Source organism: Notolabrus celidotus, chromosome 11, assembly GCF_009762535.1.
Source record: "Notolabrus celidotus isolate fNotCel1 chromosome 11, fNotCel1.pri, whole genome shotgun sequence".
Lineage (NCBI taxonomy): Eukaryota > Metazoa > Chordata > Actinopteri > Labriformes > Labridae > Notolabrus > Notolabrus celidotus.
The window spans coordinates 28,272,618-28,278,890 of record NC_048282.1 but is presented as its reverse complement, the minus strand read 5'-3'; positions in this window follow the sequence as shown (position 1 = coordinate 28,278,890).

Here is a 6,273-nt window from a genome sequence, read left to right as displayed (position 1 = left end):
AAGTTTTAACTTCTTCCTACTCCTTTTCGCACATGTAAAGTAAATTGTTTCACTGCTTGCTAATGGAACTGATGGATTTTGTTTATTTTGTATAACTATTTCTTTTTTTCTTGTATGTTTGTATAACTATTTCTTCTTTTCTACTTGTATGTTTTTTTTTTCTATTTTCCTTTTAAATGTTCAAAATAAAGACATCAAATATAATCAAATCAATTACCGTGCTTCATGAATGAAAGTCCAGGTCATATCTGCAAGTTGAACTCTTGGTCCGTTTATTTCCATAATATAAGCTCCAATAGTGTCCAATACATGACAGTTCACAGACAAACATACACACATAACTCCCGCAGCACCATGCTGCTTCAGCAGTCAAAAACTGTTTTACCTTTCTGGGCAGAACACCTGACCACACAACAGGTTCCTACCTTAAAGAGGAAATGACCGCCAATAACCCCGTACGACCTTAGATACGGATACAGGTAGGAATGCACCGATATCCAATCCTGGTATCGGATATCGGCCAGATCGGGCTCAAAAAGCTAATTCAGATATCGGTGACAAGGGGCCAATATCTAGTGCCGATCCATATGGCAGATCTATTCACAGCCATGTGCGTCTCCTACGTCATCAGCGCTGGCCGGTCTGTGCATTTTTGCCCGGTGGAGCATGATGGAGGATAACTATAGAGGCTCTGCAGTTTAGGTGCATGTCACGCTTCTTTTGCTAACAACTTCGCCGGAAACTTGCAACATGTGCAGCGGTAATGTTTCGACGGATGGCAGTTGCACTGAAAAGTTTAATGGGAGCCCAAAGGAAGAAGTTTACGTCAGCTGTAGCCTATTGCAAAGAAGCAAGAAACCTTCTATTAATGGATTTCAAAGTGTGAAAAAACTGTCAGGTTTTTGGATTTAATTGTTCTGGATCCCTTAAATTAAGGGATTCCAGCCTCTGGTTAAGCAATTGGAACCCAGGTACAGTTTACCATCAAGTCAGAAAAGCCTGAAGTTGCCAAAACATGATTCTATCCTCACATCAAGGAATAGAGATTGTTAAATCAATACCATGATCGGATCGGCTAGTATCAGATGTCGGTATCGGGACCTAAAAAGTAGGAACGGTGCATCCCTAGATACAGGTCATACATACATATTCAAATCTGCCTTTACAAATGGGTCCCATGCAAAGAGGCTATCTTCAAACATGTGGCTCCTTTCTCCCATGTCACTCCCCACTCTCTTTCCTGGCTTCCCTCTCTATGCACTGTCCGATCCTCTCAGAATGAATGGCATGAAAGCCTTAAAATATATATAACTTTAAAGAGTTGCTGAAACTTGCATTTTCAAACTTATAAAACTAAATTGTTAGATAGTTTGCATAAATGCAAGTTAAAAAAAAATGTTTCACAGGTGAGGACGGCTCAAACACAGTCAATGCATTCAAATGTTTACAAGGCCAGCATTGGTTCTTTAATAAATCAGTCAATGGTAAGTGTATCATTCACAGGGATGCCACTCAGCTTGGCCTATTTATAGACAAACCAGACAGAGAAGATGATGAGCATGAAAGCTAGTCTATCAACTGCTCATGACTGGCGATTTTACCTCCTAGTCTGGCTAATTCTAAGAAAGCCAGACTCAAACACCAATGTAGATGTAAAGGCTCATAAGTGCTCTACATTCAAAAGGCATACAAATACAGACAGAGCCTTCTGCTCCCACTTTACCTTCATTTACGTTTTCTGGAAGCTTACGGACCATATGTTGCAGTTCCACCAGGAATCATGGAGTCAGTATTAAGTGCAGTTCAAGCCAGATCAGCAAAACACAAAGAAGAAAACCTTGGAAAATTTGAGGAAGGATTGTGCGTGTTGATTAGAATCTATAAACATAAATATGATGTTATCTTGCCAGCTTTTGTCCAGATTTCATGATGCATTTAATGGTCTAACAAAACACCTTTGTCCACACTGGTTCTAATATTGCTTCTTTCCAAACACTCGCCATGTTTGTTGTCAGAATCTTTTGACTCCTCTTCTCTGGTGTAACTGCTAACTCTTAATGTTTTCCTCTTGTGGATGCATTGTTTAATATCCATCCCAGCGTAAAGGAGTATATGAGTAGTGACTGTTATATTGGTTTTAAATGTATATATCTATTTTCGTATGTAAAGGATGCATAAATCAGCCTTAAGTCTACGCTATATTTAGAACATTTCCAGCGTTTTACTTTGCCAGCAGCACATTCGTGTCCCTTTGTCTTCAAGCAAAGTCCACGTGAAGGCCAAAACCCAAACTGATATAATCAACATAGGGCCCGATCTACGAAAGGTTTGCGTGTATAAAAACACTTGCAAACTTGATAGTGCGCGCAAAGCTGACGTACTAACCGGGAGCACCGAGGATTGCGTCTGTCAAATGAGCAAAATAGCACTCGCAAATCATTTAGCGTGTTTGCCTTCATGAATATGCAGAATACATGTAGATCATCAGAACAGCAGTGTGTTGGGGCGAATTGACTCAAACATGTTCACAGTTACATTTAAGCTGGTGAATCTTTGGGACAGTTGCTGGATGATGATATCAGGCATTAGAAACGTTCACCCGAAAGTTGCTCCCTGGGACAGTGAGGCGACTGTCTTCATCCAAGTGACGCCTAACTTTTCTAGAGCAAGAGTGGCAGACTAAGCCTCATCAAATCACTCTCTAAACTCCATCTAAACACTTATTGCGTTTTGGAGAAGAGTAGATGCGTTTATTTAATTAGCAGATCTTCTGTTTTTTCTCACATCATTCACCTTTTCACAGATGGCCTCCCAAATCGCGTTTCTAATGCTGAGATGTCTCTGCTGGAGTTCACCGATGTGTTTATTTCCCTCCTCCACTAAAACCTCCAACTCCATGTCTTCAAACTTCATTTATCGCTTAAGACCACTCTGCTCTCTCAAACTCTACATGGTGACAGCCGAAAGCACACGCAAAATCCTCGTAAAATAGGGCGGTCCACACCACTTTTGCACCCGTTATCATTTGCGCATGCAGTCTTAGTAGATCACCCGCAACACGCCCAGAAATAGCACGTGCAAAATTATTATTTGCACACGCAAATTAGCGCTTGTTATTTGGAATATTAGTAGATCAGGCCCATAGTGTCAAAACTTGACATACCTTTTTTCTCTTTGACTTAGGGCTCAATCAGTGACTTACACTACTTTAAACATGTGAATAAGCCTACAGCTGCACTGTATGCATGCATGATATATAAGAAAGACTTTGAAGGAATCTGTTTAATTATTTTAAAACATTTTCTTAAGAACAGGGACATCGATAATAAAAGATGGAGAAAATAAGTACAGTAAATGACTGAATATGAACTTTTAAACCCTTGGACGACGGGTCCATATTGAGGCCAGGTTAACAACAGGCACAGACCCAAATACCTCTGGACACTACAGCCGACGTTGCAACAAACCTTGTGACGTAGCTGTAGTCTGCTGGGCTGGGTCGCTACATCGTACATCTTTTTTATTTGACTTCCCGTCAACATAATACACGGACATTCAGCATGGCATGACTTAAAAACCAATATTCACCGTTTATACAAAACATGACCTACCACACAGTTTGTTTAATACAGACAGATGTTTCAAAACATTTCGGTATCAGCCGTAGCAATCTCGTTTGTTTACGGAATTACCTCAACATTGCTTAAACTCCACGATAGATAAATGGTTGTGATTGGTCTGACCTGAATTGAGTCAGATGGAAATCTATTTGAACTGGAGGGGGGCCAGATGTATCTGCCAGAGCAAATCAAACGTAAACTCAAAGATTTGTCTTGTTTGTTGGCTAAAGGACCATTTGATTGAGCTTCACTGGATTCTAACTCCATCAAATTTATAACAGACCTTTATAATGTTACTTAGCTGTAGGCGAGCCATTCAACATTTGAATTGAGAGATTATTCTCAAAATTACAGGAATACCAAAGATTAACCAACAGTTAGTCTTGTATTGAGTCTCAGCAGAATAGCTTCAAATAAACTGATTGTTTGCCAGGAGGCTCAAGGCCCCTCAGCTTCTCCTCTTTGACTGTTTCTAGAGTGGTCCAAGGTTTGTTGAAGTTAGCCTTTCCAATATGGCGACCACCACTGTTTCATTACGTCTCTTCAGAAACCAATGGGTGATGTCACATAGACTATGTTTCATTGTCTTTGATAAACACCCCAGACAGTGACATGACATTTCAACATGAATTTTTTTGAATGGAATAGAAGTGGCTCATGCTAGCCAAAATGCTAATGGTATAAAAACATGTGACTTTCATTTCTTAGCTGGGACTTCTGTGGTGGTGTAAGGACACAATCGAAGGTCACATTATGCAAAACCACTACCTCTCCTCTAACGATTCCACTTCCTAAACTATTATGGTTTTGCTTCGGTGTTGCAGAGTCCAGATGTCAAAGGTTATGGCTGACATGCCATCTTCTCTGTTATTAGTTCAAAAAACACAATAGTCTTTATTCTGTCCTAACACTTGAAGACCAAAGAAAAGAAAAGTGGTTGGTTTATTTCAATAACGAAATGCCGGCTACAGTTGGTGCTAACTTGTTTGTTTGTGCTAACCACTTCACCTCTGACTGCTTCTACATCGAGGGTCAGTGCAAAGATTGGCTTGCTTTGACACTGACCTGCATGAAATGATTTTTACCAAGAGTTTGTGACTCATCAACAGCAGAAACGTCATTGGTAAGTGTCGCCCATATCTGGTAATGTTTACAGTTTATTATGAGTGACATTTGGGCATGGTACTGACGCAAGTTCTTCTGGAGTGCTAGCCATGTTTGTTCTGGTGTTTTTCCACCTCTGCATTAAAGCTGGGGTTGGTAGTCAGATTTAGATACACTTTTTGTTATACTGGTTAAAATGATCTGTATGTCCCGATGGCAATCAGTACATAATGTGTTCTTAAAAAAGAGCGGAAAAAAAGCCGCTATCTACAGCCGGAGTAAACCTGCTAACATTAAGACCTCCTTAAGTTTTTGAAACCATGATGGAACTATGTACTTGATCATGACTGACCACTTGCCTGAGTTATTACCAAACTTGTCCAAACTAGTTAGGCCATGCCCCAAGTGACTGTGGTGTGACCAAGCTACAAACTAACTACTTTTTACCAAGCAGCAACCACCAGTGTTGATGATGAAGCCAAGGCAGTGATGCAAAATACTGCAGTTCCTCGAGGCTGGCTGCAAAAGCCAAATAATGCCAATAGGCCCCATGTTTAAATACTCATTTTGACAGCAGAATTTAATATGTTTACAGCCTAGGGTTAAAAAGAGGATTTGGTCTCTGTAGCACATTTCTTTGTTTATAAAAATGGTTCAAAGTGTTCCTTTTTGTTGTAATTCATTTGTTCTGATCACGTTTTATATACATAAGGCTTAGAGCTGTGCATAAACTGGGCACGTTGTAGGCAGAATCCAGGATTCATTTGGTTGCCTCAGCTCTACCTCTTTTTAGATAAGTTGAAAGTTAGTTAGAGTCAGCATGACTAGCATAATAACACTAGTGTGGTATTCACAGCCTCGCTAAGGAGAGAGACACAAACCTAATGTAGCCCAGTGTCTTTATGTGGTGTGGAATCATAACCAGTTGAGGTGATTTATTCCCTCTTCCCTTTTTTACATAATTCAATTCTGCTAAATAAACTCTTCTTTCCAAGTATTCTGGATAATGATCTGAGTGTGCAGATTCTCTTTTACCGGTCTCACTGCTACCTGCAGAGACAGAGCTTTAGAATCTGAGGCAGCCAGCTCACCTGTAGCAGATCATTGAGGAGCAATGAGTTGACTTGCCTCATGTGAATGTCTCAACCCCTCAGAGTTTGAACTGTGAGTACGTTTTTTTTTTACATTTTGATAGGTTTTAATGTAACAGTTATCCGCAATATTGATTCAGTTTTCTATGGTGGTAAACTAATTTCCATATTTCATTGTAGATAATGAAGATAAATCCCTTTTTTGGATGATAAATTATTAAAATGTGGGATTAAGAACTCTGGTTTAATATTCTTTGTAGTCTTTTTCTTGTTTTGTCAGATAAAATAGCCAAACTGCCCCAGAAAAAGAAACATTGTACTGGAACACCGAATTGGTTTATCTGTCCTCACAGATAAAGTCAAGTTGAATGGATAGTAACCCTGCAATTAGATTTCCAAGTGTTATCAGGATTTCTTCATGCCAAATACTCCTCAATGGGTTAATGAACCCATACAAT